This window comes from Pongo pygmaeus, chromosome 17 (assembly GCF_028885625.2).
Source record: "Pongo pygmaeus isolate AG05252 chromosome 17, NHGRI_mPonPyg2-v2.0_pri, whole genome shotgun sequence".
NCBI lineage: Eukaryota > Metazoa > Chordata > Mammalia > Primates > Hominidae > Pongo > Pongo pygmaeus.
Window position 1 is genome coordinate 75,071,681 of NC_072390.2, and position 27,737 is coordinate 75,099,417.

The 27,737-nt window shown below is 37.9% G+C and overlaps 1 long non-coding RNA gene and 1 other non-coding gene across 2 annotated transcripts in view; both read left to right on the forward strand.

Moving 5' to 3' along the window:
• Positions 1 to 660, forward strand: part of LOC134738411 (uncharacterized) — a 41,898-nt gene extending 41,238 nt beyond the window's left edge. Inside the window, exon 3 of the long non-coding RNA XR_010124120.1 lies at positions 436 to 660. This is a non-coding gene — a long non-coding RNA (uncharacterized LOC134738411). The remainder of the gene's footprint in view (positions 1 to 435) is intronic.
• A 2,382-nt stretch (positions 661 to 3,042) lies between these two features.
• LOC129019236 (U4 spliceosomal RNA) lies at positions 3,043 to 3,183 on the forward strand. Its single transcript, XR_008495568.1, has one exon. It is a non-coding gene; the product is annotated as a U4 spliceosomal RNA (small nuclear RNA).
• The last annotated feature ends 24,554 nt before the right edge of the window (positions 3,184 to 27,737 follow it).

Consider the following 27,737-nt stretch of genomic DNA (forward strand, 5'->3'; position numbering starts at 1 on the left):
ACTTCCTGAAGAGGCAGACTGTCATATAACAAAATAACCATTTAAAAATTATATATTTACATATACATCCACATATAATTGTAAATATGAATTATATGTATTTAAATATTTATACATTGGTAGCATTATTTTTTTTTTACAAGCAATTCCTATTTGCATCTCATAGAATACCAGCTTCTCAGGAAACACATCTTCAGCCATGCTGATACTAAGAAATAGGCAATTGTGTTTATGCTGTTTTCTTGTCTCTGTGACATTAGCTAAACTTATAGTTAAATAAAATTACATGTTGGGGTGTGAATTTGGAAAATTACTTGGTTAAGATGGCCTGAGTTCTAGGCATGGCTCTGCCAGAGGTCAGCGAGAAATTCTACAGGCTATGTCAATGTACTTGCTTGTCCTCCTGACTTTCCTTTCTGGCATAAATTTCCCTAGCAGTGTTCCTTGCTCAAAGAAGCAGTCCCAGGCTGTTCTTTGCCCAGGGATGTCTTCCCAAGATGACCAGAAATGGCTTCATGACCTAAGGGTGGACAGCAGTGTTCTGTTGTACCCACAACATCGTGGTCTCACACGGAAGAGATGAGGCCTGTCATCAATCCATCAGATTACTCTTTTGATAGTGCAAATTGGAATTACAGAAAGGTTTCTTTTTGGAGAAGGGCCAAAAGAAACAAATATGCAGAATGTAGGTAAGTATATCTTAAGTAAGATAGAATTTGTCTTGAGTGATTTTTACTGGCTCCCTTTTAGGAATCTTATCTTAGTCTATTTTTTAAAACAATCAAATGAAATAGTTCCTACCTTTCTTCTTTATTGCTGTGTGAATTTTTTAAAAATACTTTTTCTTAATAGCTGCATGTTTGTCTCGGATATTTTGTATATTGTGATTATTTTAAGGGAGACAATTTGCACACTTACTATAAAACTATTGGGTAAAAAAAGCCACCATAAGACTGGAAACTTTAAATTGTCCCCAGTCTTTTTTTTCTAAAAAATGGAAACCTGTAGTCTATAAATTGTACATTGTGGTTATTATTCTTTTATAGTTTTCCACTAACTCTTCTTATTGATTCAAAAATATTTCAAGAAGTTATTTTTTAGAGCTACTTTTTGGAGTGATCACCAAAGAAATTAAAGAGATCATCTGTCAGCCATCAACACCCTACTGGCCCTGGATAGGTCTCCCTGCCATTATGTAATTCCCTTGAGGGAGGGAACCTGGAGGAGGATGAGAAGAAAAATAATCAAAGAAACAAAACAAGCATGGATTTAAAAGAAAAGCTTTCTGTCAGCTTTCTTCTTATTTTTCTTCTTCTTTTTTTTCAAACACAGGAGTGATTGAGTCACAGCCTGCCCTAATGGTATTTTATTGAGTTTCTAACTGCCAAGTCATGTCTGAGCTGCCAATTTAAGTTTCAAACTTTTAGAAAGAGAACTGTTCCATGTCAAGTCATTTGTTCCTATTCAATTTTGCAAAATAAAGAGATCACTTAAAGAACTCTGGGGAAGAGGATCTTTGAGTTTTAGGGCCCAAACCCCTTGGCTTAACTTTCTACCATGCTGTCCATTAAAATAACTGAAGAAGGGGAAATTTTTCACTATAGCACCAAAAATTTATATTAAGAATTGAGCAGATGTGGGGTTCAGATAGGAGTTTTTATGGACAACAACACAGGAAACAGGATTAAGAAATAGCATTGGCCTATTTCCTTATTCTACAGTTCCGGGTCTGAAGTGGCACAGCTTTGATGTTCTGTTTGTCATTCTGTGCTGTGGCACTTTAAAAGTAAGAAAAAGCATTGATGTATTACCGCAGTGATTCTTAAACCTTCGCGTGCATCTGAATCACCTGAAGGACTTGTTAAAACGCAATTGTTGGGTCCTACTTCCACAGTTTCTAATGCAGTGGGGTGGGACCTGAGAATTGGCATCTAACAAGTTCTGAAATAATTTTGTTGCTGCTGGTTTGTGGACCAAGTTTTGAGAACTACTTTATTACAAGGTCTCTCTTCTCCATGGCAGCTGAGAGGAAATTAAGGGTGTTATTCTGAACTACCTAAAATTAGGAAGTTAACTGTGGTTAGTGGTTCTCAGTCTTGGGTATCTTTTTATGAATCACTTGAGGAGCATTGTAAAAAATACTGATGTCAATATCTTTGTGATAGAAGTAGGACGTTGATAATTTTTGAAAGACCCCTAGGTGTTTCCAATATGCACACAGAGTTGAGAATTCTTTGTCATTTCCTAATTAGATATCAAGGATTTTCACCTACTCTAAATGAACAGTGTTGGTAGTACCTGGGCAAACTCTGAGAGGCAGAAGAGGAGAATTAGTGACAAATCCTCTCACAGTAACTTCTAATGCAAGGCTTAGAGTAAGTATAACTTGATAAATCATGAGTCTCTAACACACACAAACCAATGAAAGATTTTTTTCAACATATGAAACTTTGATGGAGTCTTTTCCTATTCTGAGTGAAAAGATGGGGTCGTACACCTAAAAGGAAGCCAAATTTTTCTAAGGCCTTCTGTATTTTTGGGAGAATATGGTAGGCATTCTACCTTATAGCATATCCTCCAGCATGTGAACTGAGAGGTTGACTTGTCCACAAAGAGAGAAATTTGAGAACTCGCGCTATATTCTAATACTAAGCTTGGCCAAATTGCATTCTGCACAAGAATGAGTCAACTGAGAAAATCGGATCAAAGCTCATAAAACAGTCTGCAGCCCAAGAGAAGAACATTTCTCTAAGTGTTCAATAGAACATCTTTCCTGCCAAATAGAATTACTAAATGACAAGGAAAGAAAAAACATTTAAAATACCTGCCTGATGGCCTAATTTGTTTTAGGAAAACATTATTTGTAACAATAAATAGGTCAAGATAAATAGAGACTAGCTTGTGATAAGAAGAAAATGGAAGGAATCAAATGGTTCCAGAAGCAATAATAGAAAAGACATATTGCAGGAAATTGAATTATTTACACCATATCTGTATTTTAATAAATTAGCACTGGAAGAATAATAAAAATAAGTTAGTTTAAGCTTTGTGCAGTGGCACTATTGTAGCTACTGAGGTTCCTCCAGGGTGCGATTATTGCTAATTAAAAACATTTCCCAATATCCTGGTGTGATAACTTGCATTAGAATGTGCATTGGCAATTTTTGACAGTCTCTACAGAGACAGAATTTAAAAAAAGAAAAAAGAGGGTTCATTTTTAACCATAATGTGCAAATACTGTATTTGATGTATCCTGCACTCTGTCACTTGTCTTCGAGTGCCAAGCTTGGGTGCTTGGGACCACAAGGGAAGTGCTGTGGTTGGGAGACAGTTGATTATTAACCAAGTCACCTGTCTCAAGTCCTTGCTTGAGTTTCTGCTTTCTTGGCAAGAGGGAAATCTCCAGATTTTTTTTGGCCTTATTCCTGGGAAATCTCGACACAGAGTCCATTCAAATCTGCCAGCTACTTGCTGTGAACCCTAACCCCTAATCCAGTCCCTCTTAGCTTTGAGGGATCCCACAATCACCAAGAGAAATAGAAGTTTCCAAAATGAGACAGTCAAATTAACAATTACCACAAATGATTACAAAGTGGAGAGAAATGTTTACTTGGGTGAGTCAATGGTCTTTCTCTCTGTCCCACAAAAGAGAAGGTGCCCATACTACACTGCTGGGATAGGGGAACCACCAAAGAAAAGAGCCCTGGGGTCTTACTGCCAGTGAATTACACACATGCAGATCTGTGGCCTCTTCTCCTTATGATTGGTGGGGTGGGGTTGGGACCCCAGCAGCCCTATTTCAACAGGAAGCAGGTAGGCACTGATCTTCCTAAGAACCATTAGAACATAACCCCCAACTGAAAATACAGGCAGATTTCCATGGTGATTTAAACACTTGAAGGGTAAGTACATATTAAAATGTGCCCCCACAAGATACAGGCCTTTGGAAGTGCTCTGTGTAGATGTACCCTCACTTTCTAACATCAACTCCTAATTTTCTCTCCTTTTCCTACTCTGCTTTAGAAATACCACTTCCCATTTCCTGGAATACTCATCTACATAAAAGACGGAGATTCTGGCCATCTTTTTTTCCCTGTGCCCTGCAAACTCTATCATCTTTGGCTTAGAAAGAATGTTATGGTAGGCTTTCTTTGGACCATGCTTCTACTGGTTGTCAAATCACAGGGCTCTTGTATCATGAGGTGGAAGAATATAGTACCAATTCCATTCAATTTCCTCCTCCAAGGATGGCATCAGAAACTTTTCCCTTTGATTAGGGCAAACACAGCTTATCAACTTGAATATGTTAAGTTTCTTTGGTTTAAAGCAAGTGACACCAATCAGGCTTGGAAGAGATAGAAACCGGGCAGCTCTAAGTCACCTTTTTGAAAGAAACTTCTAGATTGTCTCACCTGCTTTCACAGAATAAATGATCTCTAAACATTTTCTCTCATTGTTGTGTCACCTCTCGGAGGGTTGAAACTGCCTTTGCAAAAACTATAACTGAGACAATTATTACAGTGAAAGAGATCTGACCTAACTGACTGACTCCATCTTGCTTCTAACCTTCATGCTGTCCTTGTTGATTTTTGGGTGGAGGCTGAACTAACTCTGGGATAAACTTACTTTATGGTTTAGCTTTGAAACAGTAATGGTAACAGCCCTTTCCCAAAACAAACCCCCTTCCTACCTAGGGACTAGACTGCCTTTGCAGGACTAACAAATAGCCACAAGATTAGAAATTATGGTTTAGGAGTCATGCAGCTGGAGGCTGTAAGATTCTAAACCTCCTCAAATTGCTCCTGGGGATAACATCACTATTGTAAACCCTAATACCAGCACTTGAGACATTTTGCAGACCCTGCACTCGAAGGATGAGTTGGTACCACCTAAATTGATAAACTGGCTCATTTGGTCTTTTGGCCCCACCCTGCCACCCCCCCACCCAGGAAATGACTTTGCAAGACAACAGCTTCAACTCCTTGTGATTTCATCTCTGACATGACCAATCAGAACTCTCAACTCACTGGCCCCCTACCCACCAAATTATCCTTAAAAAATCAGATCCCCAAATGCTCGGGAAGACTGATTTCAGTAATAATAAAACTCCGGTCTCCCACACGTCCAGCTCTGCATGAATTACCCTTTCTCTGTTGCAATTCTCTGGTCTTGATAAATCGGCTCTGTCTAGGCAACGGGCAAGATAAACCCATTGGGTGGTTATAGGGTCCACACCTAGGGAAAGAAACAGTGATCAATTGGCTGAACTTGGATCATGTGGCTACTGTCGATCTAGGCAGCAAGAGAAAGGATCTTGTAGAAAGAGCTCTAAGACCACTTTAGTCTTATAATGGTAGCTCAAGGCTCTTTGAATATAGAATTTTATCAAGCTTCTGCATGATAAAAATACTTCAGTCTTCATATAGAAAAATGAAGGGCCTTTGGGAAAGAGTAACGGATGCAGTCAAGAGAAAGGATCTTGTAGAAAGAGCTCTAAGACCACTTTAGTCTTATAATGGTAGCTCAAGGCTCTTTGAATATAGAATTTTATCAAGCTTCTGCATGATAAAAATACTTCAGTCTTTATATAGAAAAATGAAGGGCCTTTGGGAAAGAGTAATGGATGCAGTGTGGCCCTAAATTGACAATTGTTCTGTACAAGAACAACTAATTTTATTCCAAAGAGAGCGCAGCTTATGTTCATCTGAAAATAGTATATTGATTTTATTGTATAATATTGATTCTACTTCTTATAAAACATAACTCTTTTTTATTGTGCTAAAGAAGTTTTCTCCTTCTTCTTGGCTCCTCTTTCATCACAAAGAGCCTCTTTTCAACCCTTTTATTATCATCTCAGATCGCTTGCAAAATTTCTCAGCTCCTAATCCTTTGATGTTCTCACAGGGAGAGAAAATAGGAAAAGGACAAGAGTGCCAGTGACCTCCTTTGTCCTCAGAGTGAGGTGATGTTCTGCTTAAGGACTGAACTATTCATATCAATGGTGTCCTTTTATTGCTTATAGGGCTGTATGGGTTCAGTTCTCAACCATCTCAAAAGTTTTTCTCTCCTGTGAACTCCAGTAGCCCTCTGTCTATACTTGTGGTCTTTCCCACCCATCTTCAGACTACTTTATTCTCTGAATTGTTAGTATTTTAGAACCACAGTAGGTCTGATGACAAAGGGCCTTCAAAAAATGATCCACCTTCCATGAGACCACATATCATCAATTTAAGCATAAAGAGTAAGCATATAATTTATTGCCCAAATTAGAACACTTTTGAAAGTAAAAGGAAACAACAGAAATCACATTATGTCACTGGCTTTAAACTAGGATTTCTCACAAAATGTTGAATTTTTTTTGACTTGTGGATATACAAGGTTAAGAAAATTTGGTATATCTTTCATGAAGCCATAGGTTCTCTCAATTTCTCCTGCACATTGAACCTTGCCATATCTGATTGTATTCCTCTATTTTTAGTTGATTTCTACTTCTTGAATCTGGTTTAGATGTACATATATTTCAAGCTTGTTATTTTTTCAGCTGTATCCCTCTATCCACCCTTTCACATCTGTACTTCCCCATCATTTGAATCCTTCACCTACATGAGGGTAGGTGGAAAGGTGCATTGAAACATACATGAAAAGACATGGGCTGGGCATGGTGGCTCACACCTGTAATCCATGAAATTTGGTAGGCCACAGTGGGAGAATCATTTGAGGCCAGGAGTTCAAGATCAGCCTGGGAAAAAGCGAGACTCTGTCTCTACAAAAAAATTAAAAATTAGCTGGGTATGTCAATATTCACTTGTAGTCCTAGGTTCTTGGGGTTAGGGGAGTGATGAGGTGGGAGAATCACCTGGGCCCAGGAGTTCAAGGCTGTAGTGAGCTACAATGGCACTATTCATTCCACCTTGGGTGACAGAGTGACACCTAGTCTTAAAAAAAGAAGACACAGATGTATTTAACTGTGAATTTGAGTTATTTAACCTCATTGGCCTCAATTTCTTCATTTGTTAAAGGAGATGACAGTAGTTCCTTAGCCTACCTATTTAAAATAACAACACACTGCAAAAAAGAAATAATCATCATATAGTTCATATTATGATCATAGCATATATCATAGTAACTAATGTTTGTTGAACACTTACAATGTTTCAGGGCAGATCTGGTATTTAACCATATATTAAAATATAAAACTCACCTACTGACTGGTAGGTAGCCAATGTCCTCTACTTACATGGCCATCCTTGTTCCTTCTCCAGGGCCAAGGGGGAAGGGATTCTAGACCTCCTCTCTAGTCCAGCAACAAAAGAAGTAATGCCTGGCACCTCAGCAGATCCCTAGCACCCCATTCCAGTATTACTTTCAGATTGGTTATTGCCAGACAAATCGGTGCCCCCAAAGTCTTGAATTTTTGGCCTCTTTTTTTTTTTTGGATTTCCTCTCCCTCTTTTCTTAGAGGGCCAGCCTATATCTTGAACATGCATTGGGCCTGTCCTTGAAGAGGCCCATTGGGCACTGTCTAGGGACTCTTCTACCTGCCAAACCACCAGGTAGGCCATTAGGGCTCTTGTGTGTGGCCCCCACCCTTGAGGGTCCCTGGACCACGGTAGTAGATCTGGCACTCAGCAGGCAAACATCTCGTGCCCATCCGGCTCTCTGAGGTTGTGGCTATCTGCTGCTGGCCAGTACTTCCTCTCTTAAGTCTGTCTGTGGGAACTTCACCCATCATTGGATTTAGTCTGTAGGAGCCTGGAGGAGACACCTAGTGAACTGGTGAGGGGGCCACAATGGAGTCTTTCTCAGACATAGAAAAGGTGCTGCTGGCTCTGCTGACATAGTAGGTATCCCTGCGGCAGGAGTGTCTTAGTCCATTTCTTCTGCTGTAATTAAATACAATCATGAGATGCATAATGTTTTGGTCAACAATAGACTGCATATGTGACTGTAGTCCTATAAGATTATAATGGAGCTGAAAAATTCCTATCACCTAGCGATGTCATAGCCATCATAATGTAGTGCAATTACTTTATTTTTATAAAAATAAATTCAGTGTAGCCTAAGTGTGGCATGTTTACAAAGTCTACAGTGTTTACAAAGTCTACAGTAGTGTGCAGTAATGTCCTAGGCCCTTTGCTCACCACTCACTCACTGACTCACCCAGAGCAACTTCCAGGCCTGCAAACTCCATTCGTGGTAAGTGCCTGTACACCTGTAAAGGTGTACTATTTTTTTACTCTTTCATACCTCAGTTTTACTGTATCTTTTCTGTGTTTAGATACACAAATACTTACCATTGTGGTACAGTTGCCTACGGCACTCAGTATAGTAAGATACTGTCCAGGTTTGTAGCCCAGGAGGAATAGGCTTTGCCATCTAGCCCAGGTGTGTAGTAGGTTACAGCATTTAGGTTTGTGTAAGTGCACTCTGTGATGTTCACACAAGGAAATCACCTAACAACCCATTTCTCAGAATGTATCCCCACACTGTCTTTTTTTTGAGACAGAGTCTCACTCTGTTGCCCAGGCTGGAGTGCAGTGGTGCGATCTTGGCTCACTGCCACCTCTGCCTCCCATGTTCAAGCGATTCTCCTGCCTCAGCCTCCTGAGTAGCTGGGGTTACAGGCATGTGCCTGTAATACAGCCTGGCCAACTGTATTTTCGTATTTTTAGTAGAGATGGAGTTTCACCATGTTGGCCAGGCTGGTCTTGAACTCCTGACCTCAGGTGATCTGCCCGCCTTGGCCTCCCAAAGTGCTGGGCTATCACAGGCATGAGCCACCGCACCCGGCCATCCCTACATTGTTAAGTGACACGTGATTGTACCTTAGACCAGGTAATTTACAAAGACTACAGTTTTATTTTTCACAGTTCTAGACACTGAGAAGTTCAAGATCAAGGTGTCTGCAGGTGTGGTTGTCTGGTGAGGGTTGCTCTCTGCTTTTGAGATTGTTCCTTGTGGCTGCATGCTATCCCCTTTTTCATCTTCTCCTTAGCGGGGTGAACGCTGTGTCCTTGTGTGTGGCAGAAGTCAGAGGACAAGAGAGTCAAACACTGTGTATCAGGGCCTTCATCCTGTTCATGTGAGAGGAGTTCTCACTGCCTAATCACCTCAAATAAAGGCCCCCCTTCTTAATACTCTCACATTGACCATTAAGTGTCAACACTTTTGGAGGGAACACATTTAAACCATAGTGAGGAGTGAGGACAGGGATAAGTGTGGCCTGTGGGACAACTTTAGGGCTAAAAGATACCCAGGATGTGGGGGACCTTTTCACTATCTTTTGAAGTGTGATTCCATTCAATCGCACAAGTCCTTTAAAACACACTGAATGCCTGCTTATAGCAACATTCAATACTAACATTATTAGTAAGTTATCAATAGTAAATTATCAAATATATAATTCCCATACACATTTCTGTGTTATATAAAGGGAAGTAATTATTTGTGAGATCATGTCCAATAGTAAGCATTATCAGCTCATAAAGCAACCCTTTAGCCCTTTAACTTAGTGTTTAAAGAAACTGATTTTTATGGAACAGAGAAATTATTAATAAGATTTTAACATACCTGTTATAGTTAGAGCAGTCTCTGGAATATCTCAAGGATGTTAGATAATTGAAGCACTGATTTTTTTTTCATGTCCCTAATTTATTCTTTAGGAGAAAAAGGGACTTCAGAATATTAAGATAGGTATTCTACTAAAAGCATGATTATTGATCACTGTCATTGAAAATGCACTGTATTAGCAGTAGACATGCACCTGGTTGTGATCTGTTTCTAGTGCTTTTACAACCACTCACTAGTTATGTAACTAGAAAAATGTATGACTAGAAAGCAGTGATACTAGTATCTTCTCTGCTAGTAAAAAATATTAGAATCTCTCTAAACTCTTTTAGTTCTAACATGTATGATTAGATCACATTGTTGTAACTGGAAAGAAAGTTTTAAATACTAGTGAAGGTTTGACTTAAACTTCTCTACCTGATATTGCTTTTGGTCAACAAGATGTATAGCAGGCTGTCATCTTTGAGACAGACGAAAGAATCACCAGTATAACATGAACTCTAAAAGAAATAAAATGAATATATTCACCGAAGAAACGTTATCTCAATTTTAAAAATTTTCTTTGTGTTGAAAAATTTTTGACACAGCTGAGAACCAAAGTCGCTGTGACTTATTTTACACAGAACCATTGCAGTGCTAAAACTTGTTATTATTCCCATAAATTAAATGGTAATGTATTGCCTTTTAGGTTAAACATTATGTGCGGCTGGGGAGGAGCCAAGATGGCTGAATAGGAACAGCTCCGGTCTACAGCTCCCAGCGTGAGCCACGCAGAAGACGGGTGATTTCTGCATTTCCATCTGAGGTACCGTGTTCATCTCACTAGGGAGTGCCAGAGAGTGGGCGCAGGTCAGTGGGTGAGTGCACCGTGCGCCAGCCGAAGCAGGGGTGAGGCATTGCCTCACTCGGGAAGCGCAAGGGGTCAGGGAGTCCCCTTTCCAGGGGTGACAAACGGCACCTGGAAAATCAGGCCACTCTCACCCGAATACTGTGCTTTTCCGACGGGCTTAGGAAAGGGTGCCCCAGGAGAATATAGCCCACACCTGGCCCAGAGGGTCCTACGCCCACGGAGTCTCGCTGATTGCTAGCACAGCAGTCTGAGATCAAACAGCAAGTCGGCAGCGAGGCTGGGGGAGGGGCGCCCGCCATTGCCCAGGCTCGCTTAGGTAAACAAAGCAGCCTGGAAGCTTGAACTGGGTGGAGCCCACCACAGCTCAAGGAGGCCTGCCTGCCTCTGTAGGCTCCACCTCTGGGGGCAGGGCACAGACAAACAAAAAGACAGCAGTAACCTCTGCAGACTTAAATGTCCCTGTCTGACAGCTGTGAGGAGAGCAGTGGTTCTCCCAGCACGCAGCTGGAGATCTGAGAACGGGCTGACTGCCTCCTCAAGTGGGTCCCTGACCCCTGACCCCCGAGCAGCCTAACTGGGAGGCACCCCCCAGCAGGGGCAGGCTGACACCTCACACGGTCAGCCAGGTACTCCAACAGACCTGCAGCTGAGGGTCCTGTCTGTTAGAAGGAAAACTAACAGAAAGGACACCCACACCAAAAACCCATCTGTACATCACCATCATCAAAGACCAAAAGTAGATAAAACCACAAAGATGGGGAAAAAACAGAGCAGAAAAACTGGAAACTCTAAAAAGCAGAGTACCTCTCCTCCTCCAAAGGAACGCAGTTCCTCACCAGCAACGGAACAAAGCTGGACGGAGAATGACTTTGACGAGCTGAGAGAAGAAGGCTTCAGACGATCAAATTACCCCGAGCTATGGGAGGATATTCAAACCAAAGGCAAAGAAGTTGAAAACTTTGAAAAAAATTTAGAAGATTGTATAACTAGAATAACCAATACAGAGAAGTGCTTAAAGGAGCTGATGGAGCTGAAAACCAAGGCTCGAGAACTACATGAAGAATGCAGAAGCCTCAGGAGCCGATGTGATCAAATGGAAGAAAGGGTATCAGCCCTGGAAGATGAAATGAATGAAATGAAGTGAGAAGGGAAGTTTAGAGAAAAAAGAATAAAAAGGAACGAGCAAAGCCTCCAAGAAATGTGGGACTATGTGAAAAGACCAAATCTACGTCTGATTGGTGTACCTGAAAGTGATGGGGAGAATGGAAACAAGCTGGAAAACACTCTGCAGGATATTATCCAGGAGAACTTCCCCAATCTAGCAAGGCAGGCCAACATTCAGATTCAGGAAATACAGAGAACGCCACAAAGATACTCCTCGAGAAGAGCAACTCCAAGACACATAATTGTCAGATTCACCAAAGTTGAAATGAAGGAAAAAATGTTAAGGGCAGCCAGAGAGAAAGGTCGGGTTACCATCAAAGGGAAGCCCATCAGACTAACAGCGGATCTCTCAGCAGAAACCCTACAAGCCAGAAGAGAGTGGGGGCCAATATTCAACATTCTTAAAGAAAAGAATTTTCAACCCAGAATTTCATATCCTGCCAAACTAAGCTTCATAAGTGAATGAGAAATAAAATAGTTTACAGACAAGCAAATGCTGAGAGATTTTGTCACCACCAGGCCTGCCCTAAAAGAGCTCCTGAAGGAAGCGCTAAACATGGAAAGGCACAACCGGTACCAGCCACTGCAAAATCATACCGAAATGTAAAGACCCTCGAGACTAGGAGGAGACTGCATCAACTAACGAGCAAAATAACCAGCTAACATCATAATGACAGGATCAAATTCACACATAACAATATTAACTTTAAATGTAAATGGACTAAATGCTCCAATTAAAAGACACAGACTGGCAAATTGGATAAAGACTCAAGACCCATCAGTGTGCTGTATTCAGGAAACCCATCTCACGTGCAGAGACACACATAGGCTCAAAATAAAAGGATGGAGGAAGATCTACCAAGCAAATGGAAAACAAAAAAAGGCAGGGGTTGCCATCCTAGTCTCTGATAAAACAGACTTTAAACCAACAAAGATCAAAAGAGACAAAGAAGGCCATTACATAATGGTAAAGGGATCAATTCAACAAGAAGAGCTAACTATCCTAAATATATATGCACCCAATACAGGAGCACCCAGATTCATAAAGCAAGTCCTGAGTGACCTACAAAGAGACTTAGACTCCCACACATTAATAATGGGAGACTTTAACACCCCACTGTCAACATTAGACAGATCAATGAGACAGAAAGTTAACAAGGATACCCAGGAATTGAACTCAGCTCTGCACCAAGCGGACCTAATAGACATCTACAGAACTCTCCACCCCAAATCAACAGAATATACATTTTTTTCAGCACCACACCACACCTATTCCAAAATTGACCATATCCTTGGAAGTAAAGCTCTCCTCAATAAATGTAAAAGAAGAGAAATTATAACAAACTATCTCTCAGATCACAGTGCAATCAACTGTGGATTAAGAATCTCAGTATTAAGAATCAGAACTCAGGATTAAGAATCTCACTCAAAACCGCTCATCTACATGGAAACTGAACAACCTGCTCCTGAATGACTACTGGGTACATAACGAAATGAAGGCAGAAATAAAGATGTTCTTTGAAACCAATGAGAACCAAGACACAACATACCAGAATCTCTGGGATGCATTTAAAGCAGTGTGTAGAGGGAAATTTATAGCACTAAATGCCCACAAGAGAAAGCAGGAAAGATCCAAAATTGACACCCTAACATCACAATTAAAAGAACTAGAAAAGCAAGAGCAAACACATTCGAAAGCTAGCAGAAGGCAAGAAATAACTAAAATCAGAGCAGAACTGAAGGAAATAGAGACACAAAAAACCCTTCAAAAAATAAATGAATCCAGGAGCTGGTTTTTTGAAAGGATCAACAAAATTGATAGACCGCTAGCAAGATTAATAAAGAAAAAAAGAGGGAAGAATCAAATAGATGCAATAAGAAATGATAAAGGGGATATCACCACCGATCCCACAGAAATACAAACTACCATCAGAGAATACTACAAACACCTCTACGCAAATAAACTAGAAAATCTAGAAGAAATGGATAAATTCCTCAACACATACACCCTCCCAAGACTAAACCAGGAAGAAGTTGAATCTCTGAATAGACCAATAACAGGAGCTGAAATTGTGGCAATAATCAATAGCTTACCAACCAAAAAAAGTCCAGGACCAGATGGGTTCACAGCCGAATTCTACCAGAGGTACAAGGAGGAGCTGGTACCATTCCTTCTGAAACTATTTCAATCAATAGAAAAAGAGGGAATCCTCCCTAACTCATTTTATGAGGCCAGCATCATCCTGATACCAAAGCCTGGCAGAGACACAACCAAAAAAGAGAATTTTAGACCAATATCCTTGATGAACATTGATGCAAAAATCCTCAATAAAATACTGGCAAACAGAATCCATCAGCACATCAAAAAGCTTATCCACCATGATCAAGTGGGCTTCATCCCTGGGATGCAAGGCTGGTTCAATATATGCAAATCAATAAATGTAATCCAGCATATAAACAGAACCAAAGACAAAAACCACATGATTATCTCAATAGATGCAGAAAAGGCCTTTGACAAAATTCAACGACCCTTCATGCTAAAAACTCTCTATAAATTAGGTATTGATGGGACGTATCGCAAAATAATAAGAGCTATTTATGACAAACCCACAGCCAATATCATACTGAATGGGCAAAAACTGGAAGCATTCCCTTTGAAAACTGGCACAAGACAGGGATGCCCTCTCTCACCACTTCTATTCAACATAGTGTTGGAAGTTCTGGCCAGGGCAATTAGGCAGGAGAAGGAAATCAAGGGTATTCAAGTAGGAAAAGAGGAAGTCAAATTGTCCCTGTTTGCAGATGACATGATAGTATATCTAGAAAACCCCATTGTCTCAGCCCAAAATCTCCTTAAGCTGATAAGCAACTTCAGCAAAGTCTCAGGATACAAAATCAATGTACAAAAATCACAATTATTCTTATACATCAATAACAGACAAACAGAGAGCTAAATCATGAGTGAACTCCCATTCACAATTGCTTCAAAGAGAATAAAATACCTAGGAATCCAACTTACAAGGGATGTGAAGGACCTCTTCAAGGAGAACTACAAACCACTGCTCAAGGAAATAAAAGAGGATACAAACAAATGGAAGAACATTCCATGCTCATGGGTAGGAAGAATCAATATCATGAAAATGGCCATCCTTCCCAAGGTAGTTTACAGATTCAATGCCATCCCCATCAAGCTACCAATGACTTTCTTCACAGAATTGGAAAAAACTACTTTAAAGTTCATATGGAACCAAAAAAGAGCCCGCATCGCCAAGTCAATCCTAAGCCAAAAGAACAAAGCTGGAGGCATCACACTACCTGACTTCAAACTATACTACAAGGCTACAGTAACCAAAACAGCATGGTACTGGTACCAAAACAGAGATATAGATCAATGGAACAGAACAGAGCCGTCAGAAATAATGCCACATATCTACAACTATCTGATCTTTGACAAACCTGACAAAAACAAGCAATGGGGAAAGGATTCCCTATTTAATAAATGGTGCTGGGAAAACTGGCTAGCCATATGTAGAAAGCTGAAACTGGGTCCCTTCCTTACACCTTATACAAAAATCAATTCAAGATGGATTAAAGACTTAAATGTTAGACCGAAAACCATAAAAACCCTAGAAGAAAACCTAGGCATTACCATTCAGGACATAGGCATGGGCAAGGACTTCATGTCTAAAACACCAAAAGCAATGGCAACAAAAGCCAAAATTGACAAATGGGATCTAATTAAACTAAAGAGCTTCTGCACAGCAAAGGAAACTACCATCAGAGTGAACAGGCTACCTACAAAATGGGAGAAAATTTTCGCAACCTACTCATCTGACAAAGGGCTAACATCCAGAATCTACAATGAACTCCAACAAATTTACAAGAAAAAACAAACAACCCCATCAAAAAGTGGGCGAAGGACATGAACAGACACTTCTCAAAAGAAGACATTTATGCAGCCAAAAAACACATGAAAAAATGCTCACCATCACTGGCCATCAGAGAAATGCAAATCAAAACCACAATGAGATACCATCTCACACCAGTTAGAATGGCAATCATTAAAAAGTCAGGAAACAACAGGTGCTGGAGAGGATGTGGAGAAATAGGAACACTTTTACACTGTTGGTGGGACTGTAAACTAGTTCAACCCTTGTGGAAGTCAGTGTGGCGATTCCTCAGGGATCTAGAACTAGAAATTCCATTTGACCCAGCCATCCCATTACTGGGTATATACCCAAAGGACTATAAATCATGCTGCTATAAAGACACATGCACACGTATGTTTATTGCAGCATTATTCACAATAGCAAAGACTTGGAACCAACCCAAATGTCCAACAATGATAGACTGGATTAAGAAAATGTGGCACATATACACCATGGAATACTATGCAGCCATAAAAAATGATGAGTTCATGTCCTTTGTAGGGACATGGATGAAATTGGAAATCATCATTCTCAGTAAACTATCGCAAGAACAAAAAACCAAACACCGCATATTCTCACTCATAGGTGGAAATTGAACAATGAGAACACATGGACACAGGAAGGGGAACATGACACTTCGGGGACTGTTGTGGGGTGGGGGGAGGGGGGAGGGATAGCATTGGGAGATATACCTAATGCTAGATGACTAGTTAGTGGGTGCAGCGCACCAGCATGGCACATGTATACATATGTAACTTACCTGCACGTTGCGCACATGTACCATAGAGCCTAAAGAAGAAGAAGAAGAAGAAGAATAATAATAAAAAGAAAAAAAATTGTAAATAAAAAAAAAGAAAAAAAAACATGTGTGCTTGCATTGTGACTATTCCATGTGATTTTCATTGTGGCAAATAAGTCACATACTTGCTTGTAAGTTTTTCATACTACTACTAATAAACATTTGGATGCCCAATTGTGAGTGAATATTATATATATATATAATATTCCTTCATTATTTCAATGTATATCACACTCTGAATTAACCACTAAAATATACTTTACTATATAAAATGCAGTACTTACAAAAAGGTAGTACAAGTTGACATGTGCTACCTTTATTAGTCCAAATTTCAAATGGCTGGATATCTACATGCGAAGTAATGAATTTGAACCCTTGCTTATATCATTTACAGAAATTAACTGAGAATGGCTTAAAGATCTAAATAATGGAGGTAAAACTCTTAGAAGAAAACATATAGGAATAAATAGTCATAACCTTGGATTTGGCAATGGTTTCTTGGGTATGACACCAAAAAAATAAGCAACAACAACAACAAAAATAGATAAATTGGACTCGAGTATGAAACTTTCTACATCAAAGGACACTACCAATAAAGTAAAAAAGAATTGGAGAAAATCTTTGCAAGTCGTTTAGCTGATAAGGGTCTAGTATTCAGACTACATAAAGAGTTCCTAGAACTCAATAACAAAGAGAAAGTCGAATGCAATAAAGAATGCAAAAGAAAGTTGAATGGCCCAAGGATTTGAGTACACATTTTCCCAAAGAATATTTACAAATGGCCAAGAAACCCATGAAAATACACTCAGCATCATTAGTCATTAGGAAAATACAAATCAAAACCCACAGTGAGATACCTTTTCATACCCACAAGGATGGCTATAATCAAAAAAGGAAAATAAGCATTGGTGAGGACATGGAGTGACTAGAACTCTTGACCATTTCCAGTGGGAATGTAAAATGTGCAGCCACTGTGGGAAACAGTTTGTTGGTTCCTCAAAAAGCTAAACATAGAGTTACTATATAACCCAGCAATTCTACTTCTGGGAATATACCTAAAAGATTGAAAACAGGAGCTCAAAAAAAAAAATAACTTGTACATGAATGTTCATAGCAATAATGTTCATAATGGTCAAAAGGTGAAAACAATACAGATATTCATTAACTGATTAAGAGGTAAACAAAATGTGGTCTATCCAGAGAATGAAATATTCTTCAGCCATAAAAGAATGAAGTACTAATATACGTTACAGCATGAATGAGCTTTGATAGTAATAAACTAAATGAAAAAAGCCAGACACAAAAAGCCATGTATTGTATGTTTCTATTTATATGAAATATCCAGAACAGGCAGATTCATAATGATATAAAACAGATTACTGATTGCCAGGGGCTGGGGGTGAGGCTGGAGGGAATGGTGAGTGATTGCTTAATGGGTATAAAGTTTCCTTTTGGAGTGATAAAAATGTTCTGGAACTAAATAGTGGTGACGGTTACAAAACACTGTGAATGTATTGTGTGCCACTGAATTATATAAACTTTAAGATGATTAAAACAGTGATTTTATGTTTTGTGAATTTTATCGCAATAAAAAAGAAGAAATGAAAGGACTGTGTTAAAAAATAAAGTCTATATTATAAGTTCAAAATGGTCAAGTTAAAAGTCTGAAATCTGAGTTGCAGCTTTAAGTGACCTATGACTCGATTTTTGTGTAAAATTTATCCATAAGTCTCATCTATCCAATTTCTTCTTATTTGGTGTTGTGGTAATCCAGATTTAAATGAAATGAGAAAAGATTATAGAATCCATTGACCTGTAGTGGTATATGAAAAAGTAATTTAATCTTCATATAATTGAATCAAGCAGGCTCAGATAAGATGTTTCACTTAGTGAAAATCCCCTCTCGAGAAATTATGAATAGTCAGAGTTTCCACTGTATTTTCTTGTGAACTTCCTGAAAAGCTTTTAGAAGCTATATGGTGGTGGTGGTGGTGATGGTGGGTGGTGGTGTGCGTATTTTATTATTTTTTTTAGAAGAACTTTCCTAGGTCTATGTAAGGCACCTGAAATTTAACTTTACCATAGAATTTTCAGATCATTACTGGAAGAATGATGCTACTTCCCATGTTGTTTAAATTATGGAAAGGACTACGTTGCCTTAAATATAATTCTAATATTTATTTTACCTCATTCATTCTTTGATTAGTGGATTAGTCCATTCTCATGCTGCTAATAAAGACATACCCAAGACTGAGTAATTTATAAAGGAAAGAGGTTTAATTTACTCACAGTTCTGCAGGGCTGGGGAGGCCTCAGAAAACTTACAATTATGGGGGAAAGGGAAGCAAACATGTCCTTCTTCATAGGGCAGCAGCAAGGAGAAGTGCTGAGCAAAGGGGGAAAAACCCCTTATAAGACGGTCAGATCTCATGAGAACTCACTATCATGAGAACAGCATAAGGGTAACTGCCCCCATGATTAAATTACCTCCCACCAGGTCCCTCCCATGACATGTGGGGATTATGGGAACTATAATTCAAGATGCAATTTGGGTGGGGACACAACCAAACCATATCAATTAGGTAATAGGGCACATTGTACAAATACAAGAGTTGTGAGAAGCCTTACTACAGAGGACATTCTCCCTCCTGCCATGAGCTCTCATTCATTCAGTTCTCTTCCCCAGATTCTTGAGGACTCTTCTGGAGACTTCAGTGCACGCACAATAAAATAAGTATGTTTTACACAAATGACATCTATTATGTAACAATCTTCTGAACTTTAAACAAATTTAACATATGTTTTTGTAGGTTGTTACATACCTGCTTTTACAGATCTCACTACAAAAGGGAAGGAATGGCAATGTTGTGCTTGAATATTTGTTAAATCTCAAAACATTTAATTTGACTTCAGATGTAACTTTTGCTACTGAATTATTAAGAACAAAGTTCATTATGCTATCCCTGTAATGTTGTCTAACATTTTGGCACCTTTTGCTCTTAAACATTTGTGTTTCTGAATAATTTTTGTGTGATTGTAGTTTGAGATTCAGGCTTTGTCTATATAAAGTCAAAATAAGCACTCAGGTAACAAATGCTCTTTTTCCTGTGATGCTACCTTTTATTTTAGCTAACCCTACCTTTTATTTTAAATGTTGGACTTTTATTGCCGTTGTGTAGCGCTGGCCTTATATATTTGTTCAAACACTTTTTCCAGGTTTTCATCCTTCTAAGTAGACTCTGTTTTGCCCTAAACTAATACTCATTTTTGAAAATTTTCATTGTAAGTAACATAACTGCTAAAAGAGTCATGCTTTTACTTGGATCCAAATGTTCAATTTTAAGAATATTGGTTAGTAGCCAAAAACCTGTGAAATAGAAAAGTGGCAAAATAACGTGAGCCATTTTTCTCTAAAGAAATTATGCTGAAAGTCAAGGATGACTTAAATTCTTCACAAGGCTCCTAACACACTCTGTAGTTTTATTCACATGTATAAAAAACAAAGCAAAGGAATTATACTTTCTTAGAAAAACCTGACAAAATAACAAAATGCCTGATATTAGTATAATAAATTGATATAAATTAGTGTTCAAGAGATTGCACTTCTTCAAGGTATAAATTGACTCCCACAAATAAGAGCCAAAGAGTTGTCTTGAGGCTCCATTGTTGATTTACATATTAATCTTTCTGTAACTGAATATAATTTAATTTAGCATCATTTCATTTAAAAACATATGCAAAATGGCATACTTTATAACTAAATGATTATTTTAAAATGTTTTATTCCAATTGACATAATTCTATGACACTCTTTTGAATGTAGAGAAATCATTTAGTCTTGTAAAATGCACCAACTTTCTAACATCATAGATTAGTTTTTCCCATTTATTATAGTTATTGCTACTGTTCAGAGTCATGAAAATAAAAACAAAAATGAAAGACATAATTTTAAACAATAGTAATAGTTAGCTTTTATTGAGCATTTGTTATGTGCACGCTACTGTTCTAAGTGCTTCACAGGTAATGGCTCTTTTGATTCTTGTAGTTACTTTGCTAAAGTCACCATAACAAAGCATAAATGAATGGCTTAAACAACAAAAATTTATTGTCTCACAGTCCTGGAAGATCAAAGTCCAAGATCAAAGTGTCAGCAGGGTTGGTTCCTATGGAGAGATGTGAGGAACAATCTGTTCCAGACCTCTCCCTCACGTCTGGTGGTTTGCTGGGACCTTTACAGTTCCTTGACTTGTAGAAACCTCTTCCTGATCCGCACTGCCATCTTTATCTGGAATTATCCCTGTGTGCATGTGTGTCTGTTAATTTCCTTCTTTATAGGAACATCAATCATATTAACATTAGGGTCCACCCTACTCCAGTATGAACTCATCTTATTACATCTACACAATTCTTTTTCTAAATAAGGTAAATTCTGAGGTACTGGGCATTAGGACTTTGGCATATGAATATTGGGCAAACACAACTCCACCCATAATAATTGTTAAAGTAAATTAAAATGGAGCTCAGTCCTGAAGACTCCTGAGCCCACAAAGCCAGTTAGGTAGGCCTCATAAGTGACCTTAACCTTGCTCAATTTGCAAACATAAGCAAAACTTAAGGTACTTCTCATAAACACCTATGTAAAAGAAAAATAAAACTTAAGGGTAACCAATCAAAAGTTACCAACTAGCTCATATAAGTAGGAATTTTCCAGCAGGACAGACTAAATAAGGCAACTATGTGACTATAACCAATCAGATATTTTCTTTGCTTTACATCCACGTTCATCCAATAAAAGCCTTCCCCTTGTGTTCCTTTGCAGAGTCCACAACCAAGTTTGGTTTAGTGCTTCCGGATTCATGAGTCACTGTTTGGTCAAACAAACTAAAATTGATTGTGCCTCAGTGTGCCTTTTAACACAACAGTCAACCCAACTCTATAAGACAGCATCTTAGTCTTTTTGGGCTGCCATAACAGACCATAAACTGGGTGGGTGGCTTATAAACAACAGAAATTTATTTTTCATAGTTATGAATGCTAGAAGTCCAAGATCAAGGAAGATTAGGTGTCTGGTGAGGGCCCACTTTCTGGTTCATAGATGGCACCTTCTTGCTGTGTCCTTACATACTGGAGGGAGCAAGGAAGCTCTCTAGGGTCACTTTTATAAGGGCACTAGTAGATTAAATAAGGTAGCCATGTGACTATAACCAATCAAATTGGTTACAGCCTATCACTTCCCAACACTCACTATCCCCTACCAATACTATCACGCTAGGGGTTAGGATTTCAGCGTGTGAATTTTTTTTTTTATGGGGGTGGTGCACAAACATTCAGGCTATAGCAGGGAGGTATATTTGTTTTCTCCAATAATTAGATGGGAAAACTAAGGTAGAGAGAGGCTCAGTCACTTGCCCAAGCTAGAGGAAAAAGCAACAGTGCTGGAATTTGAACACAGGCAGTCGAGCTTCAGAGCCTACAGTGTCTCTGTTTCATTATTCTTTTAAAGTGCTTCAGGATTTATTTTAATATTTTTTACTTTCGCATTAATACTCAAATGAGTTTATTCTATCTAAGATCAATTTTCCACTTGATCACTGGATTTTTTTTTACCTCAAAGTCTTTTGGAGTTTACTTTTTACCACTAACTACATGTTCCTCTTAATGCTATCAAAAATTCATGGCAGTCTTTCTTTGCTTATGATCTTGGTAACAATTCATGACTTCATTTTAAAAGCCTAATTGACTAACATCTAAAATATCAAATCAAGTTGATCTAAATTGAATCAAATGTACGAAGCTGCATCAAACCAGTACTCTAGGTCACATCCTACTTGTGCTGTTCTTGAAGACATTTTGAAAAGAAACAAAAGAGCAAACACTATACATCTTCTGCTCCTCTACTTGATATGTGAATGATAATTCGCATTATTCTTCCAAGAAGGCAAAAGCTGCTGAGACACACTCTATAAACAGGCGGGACTTTGTGCTTGCTGTAGAAATAAACTTCCTCACTCTTGGGAGTTTCAATTTAAAAACTGTCAGGGGATTGGATGGTAGAGTTGGCAGTCAGTCAAAGGATACAAAATTTCAGTTAAGGGGAAAGAATTCAAAAGACCTGTTGTTCCACTACTGTGACTATAGTTAATAACAATGTATTGTATGCTTGGAAATTGCTAAGAGAGTAGATTGTAAGAGTTCTCACACACAAAAAACAAAACAAAACAAAACAAAAAACCCTAAACGCCCGAAACCTGTCAAAAGTACAGAGGGGAAGTAATTGATGGAGTTGCTCTTTCAAACACTAGCAGAATATACTAGATAATGAACAGTGGTTTTGTCAGGAAAAGAGGCCACCCCTGCATCCCAAATTAGAGCTATTGGCTACAACCTCCACATTCCAACGTGCAGAAAGCGGGATGGGAAGGGGTTAACACAACCTGGAAGTCGCACAGGTTCCTTTTGCTCACATCTCGTTAGCAAAATCTTTGTCATATGGCTACACCTAGTTGCAGGAGACGGCAGGGGAATTCTAAGTTGAAAATTTTATTAATAGGAAAGAAGAGAACATGAATATTGAAGGGTGAATAGCAACGTCTACCGTAAATATGATCAAAATAGGCCCTGTGGCAATACAATTTGACAATAAAGGAGTGCTCTACTTTGAATGGAAAGCAACAGATTCAATCTGTCATTTGTAATAAAACGTAGTAAACCTTTCAAGTACACACAACATTTAAAAAAAATGATATAACACATTCAGGTACCCATCACTCATCTTTAAAAATTATTAGTTCTGACATAAGTTCATCTTTCCCCCACTCAAATGTAAACCCCTTCTCTCCATTGTTTTGGAGCAAGTTCCTGGCATTGTATAATTTTATTCATAAATAGATAAGTATATATTTCCATAAGACTGGTATATCTTAAAAAACACAATCACAATACCATTGTTGTATTTCTAAAATATTAAAGATAATACTTTAGTAAAATCAAATATCTATTCAGTGGTCAAATTTCTCTGATTCATTTCATATATGTTTTCTTATTTTTATAGTTATTTGTTCAAATTAGGATCTAAATGAAGTATGCAATTTGGTGGACATAGCTTACTTCTTAATCTGCAAATTGTGCTTTCATTTCTTTTTCTTTTCTTTCAATTTCTTTTGTTGAAAAACGTTACTTGGTATAGAATTTCTTATATTCTGGACTTTTCTGATAGCATTCCTGCAGTGTTTCTCCATGTATTTCTCCCTCCCTTATTTCCATAGATTAGTAGTATATAATATGTAGTTGTTTCTTCATGTGTTATTAGCAGTCATTGACAATCATCACCTAGATCCACTAAGCATTTGATATCGCACAGGAGCAATATTCTAATTTTTTTTTTTAATTAGAGACAGGGTCTCACTGTGTCACCCAGGCTGAAGTACAGTGATGTGATCACAGGGTGTCCAGAATTAGTTCCTTCTGGTGGGTTCTTGGTGTCACTGACTTCAAGAATGATGCTGTGGACCCTTGCGGTGAGTGTTAAAGTTCTTAGAGATGGTGTGTCCGGAGTTTGTTCCTTCAGATGTTCAGATGTGTCCAGAGTTTCTTCCTTCTGGTGGGTTCGTGGTCTTGCTGACTGCAGGAGTGAAGCCGCAGACCTTCGCAGTGAGCCTTACAGCCCTTAAAGGCTGCGTGTCCAGAGTTGTTCGTTCCTCCCAGTGGGTTCGTGGTCTCACTGGCTTCAAGAGTGAAACCGCAGACCTTTGCAGTGAGTGTTACAGCTTATAAAGGTAGTACGGCCCCAAAGAGTAAGCAGCAGCAACATTGAGTGCAAAGAGCAAAAGAACAAAGCTTCCACAGCATGGAAGGGGACCTAGTGGGTTGCCGCTGCTGGCTGGGGTGGCCAGCTTTTATTCCCTCACTTGGCCCCACCCACATCCTGCTGATTGGTCCATTTTACAGAGTGCTGATTGGTCCGTTTTTAAAGAGTGCTGATTGGTGTGTTTACAAACCTTTAGCTAACACAGAGTGCTGATTGGTGCATTTACAATCCTTTAGCTAGACAGAAAAGTTCTCCAAGTCCCCACCCAATTGGTGCGTTTACAAACCTTTAGCTAGACACAGAGCACTGATTGGTGCATTTACAATCCTTTAACTAGACAGAAAAGTTCTCCAAGTCCCCACCTGACCCAGAAGCCCAGCCGGCTTCACCTCTCAACAGCTCACTACATCCTTGACCTCTTGGGCTCAAATGGTACTTCCATCTCAGTCTTCCAAGTAGCTGGACCTACAGGCATGTGCCACCATGCCTGGCTAATTTTTTTAACTTTTTATAGGGTCAGGGTTTTGTTATGTTGCATAGGTTGGTTTCAAACTCCTGAGCTCAAGTGATCCTCCTGCCTCGGCCTACCAAAGTGTTGAGATTACAGGCGTGAGCCACGGTACCTGGCTTGGTAACCTAATTCTATCACTCTTCATTTGTTAGCCATGGTGCTTCTATAAAAATACTTCTCTATGTGCTTATATATTCTATATTTAAAATTTATTTAAATATATATATCTTCTACATATTTAAATAAATACAAATACACATCACATATAAATGTATAAATACAAATATATTTATATATTTAAATACATTTTAACTTTATATATTTAAGTATATTAATCTTTTGATTACCCCAAATTATATTCTATATAGAAAAGAGAATAAATTCTTAATTTCCCTTATGTGCCAGCTCAGAAAATAATCAGTTGGTTTCCTAATATTGTCCAAAGGTAATCAATGAGTTTCGTTTTTCTTTTGGAGTATTATGGACATAGATGTAAATACATTTGATATTTTTAAGTCCATTGTAGATATGCTTATAGATACCCAAATTTTAAACTTTTGCAGGGAAAGTCTCTTGTAGATTACTTCAGAGTCCTATAAAGACCTCCATAATGTGCAGATGCTTCTTGGCTTTTTGATATGACAAAACGTTTCAGGCTTATCTTGTACATTTTCTGTTCTCCATTTAAAAATAAATGAATGAATGGGATCAAACTTTTGTATGTTGCTTACTGAAATGCTCTACACATTTCTTATTAAATATAATGTATTTTTTCTAGAACATCATTTTAATATTTTCATAGTAGCCCCATTGTATGATATAATTTATTTAAATAACGCTATTGTTTATTTCCAGTTCAGAATTATAAATAACACTGAGTGAATACCCATGTGTTAAATATTTGCATATATCAATACTGATACAATTGCTAAGGCAAACAGTATGAACAGCTTAAAGGTTTTTGATACATATTGCCAAATTATTTTCCAGAATATTTGTGTTAATTTGCATTTCAACCATCGTTAAAAATCTTTGAAAAAAATTAAATGTTTACGTACCATTTTATTGCACCATGTGGATTATTTTCATTTAAAAATTCTGGCCAATGCAATAAACACAAATTTCATTCCTTTTATTACCAATCAGATGAAATGTTTTCATTATCTTTTGAATATTCAATTTATTCTTTTGTGAATTGTCAATTTATACCTCTCTAGGGTTTTTTTGTACTAGGTTTTTTTATTTCAGTAGTTATTTACGAGCCCTAAATTTATTAACTCTCGGTACATTTTGTGGTTTGCTAACATTTTTCCCAGTTTTTAATTTGATTTTTAATTTTACTTTTCATAATTTTGACATCCAATAGCTTTAGATGTTCATATATTTATCAATTTTTATCTTTATTATATTAGTCTTTTGTTTGGAACTTAAAAAGATCTCAATCCAGCACAATTCCTGGTAATTCTTAAACAACTTACTTCAAAGTAATCACTTTCAGTGACATTTACCTTACATTGTCATTGCTTGAAGGCAGCTGTACAAATTTTTCTTTATACTCGATATATTCTTCAACTCAGGATAAAAACCACTCAGAGATGTACATCCCAGATATTTCATGGACAATTCTAAACAAACTTTCCTTCAAGGCATGACAAATTACACAGAATACCAGTTTCTCTTAATATTTTCTACTGGAATATTTCAAAAGCAAAGGAAAGTGATTGTATCCATCCAGCATAAGTGTCAGCAGAGCCTTAGCCAAGTATAACAAGCAAAATGATTCTTTGAATTTTTATTTTAAAGCATAAACACTTATGAAAAGTTTACCTTTCACTTCCAAAGATATCTGTTTGTTTGTCTTTTAATTAAGAGTCAGGTTTATTGTGGTATAATTTATATATAGAAGAAATTATCCTTTTTAGTTGTATAGTTTCATGAATTTTGACTAATGTATATAGTCATACACATTCACCATAATCCAGACATAGAATTTTTTTTATCATCCCTGGAAGTTCCTTTACACCCTTTTTAAATGGTAACCTATCCTCACCTCCAGCCCTCGGCAACCACTGGTCTGAGTTCTCTCTCTGTGGCTTTGCCTTCATCTGAATGTCACACAGGGACACAAAGAGGGGAACGACAGACACTAGAGCCTACTTGAGGGTGGAAGGTGGGAGGAGGGAGAGGATCAGAAACAACAACTATTGGGTACCAGGCTTTGTACCTAAGTACTAATAATCTGTACAACAAGCACTGTGACATGAGTTCACCTGCATAACAAAACTGTACATGTACCTCTGAACATAAAAGTTTAAAGAACAAAACTAAAAAATTTAAAAAAATAAAATCGTTACTCATTAAAAAAAAATGAAATCCTATGGTATGTAGCTTTTCATCCAGCTTTTTTCCCCTTAGCATAAATGGTTTTGAGAGTCATCCATGCTGTTGCATGTATCAGCTGCTTGTTCATTTTTATTGCTGAGTAGCATTCCATTATATAGCTGGTATATCTGCTCCCCATTGACATTTGACTTGTTTCCTATTTTTAGCTATTATAAACAAAAATACTATGAGCATTTGTGTATAGGTCTATGATCGGACATATATTTTCATGTGTCTTGGCTAAATGGTAGGGATAAGATTATGATTAGTATGACAATAGTATGTTTAACTTTATACAAAATTGTCAACATATTTTCCAAGTTCCTTCACCATTTTTCAACTCTGTGAGCAATGTGTGAAAGTTTTATTTGTTCCATATTCTTGCCTGTCAGTCAGATTTAAGAGTTTTAGCCGCTCCAATAGGTGTGTAGTACCATCTCATTGTGGTTTTAATTTGTACTTTCCCAATGACTGATGATATTGAACATCCTTTTTGTGTGTGTTTATATGTCATCTGTATCTGTTCTTTGTTTAAATATTCTGTCTATTTCTTTTGGATTGTTTTCTTATTAATAACTTCTGAGGGTTTTTATACATTTAGATATAACTTCTTTATTATATGTATGTTTTGCAAATATTTTATCACATTCTGTGGCTTATATTTCTATTTCCATAATTGTATCGTTCAAAGTGCAGGAGTTGTAAATTTTTTTCAATATACTTCTGAT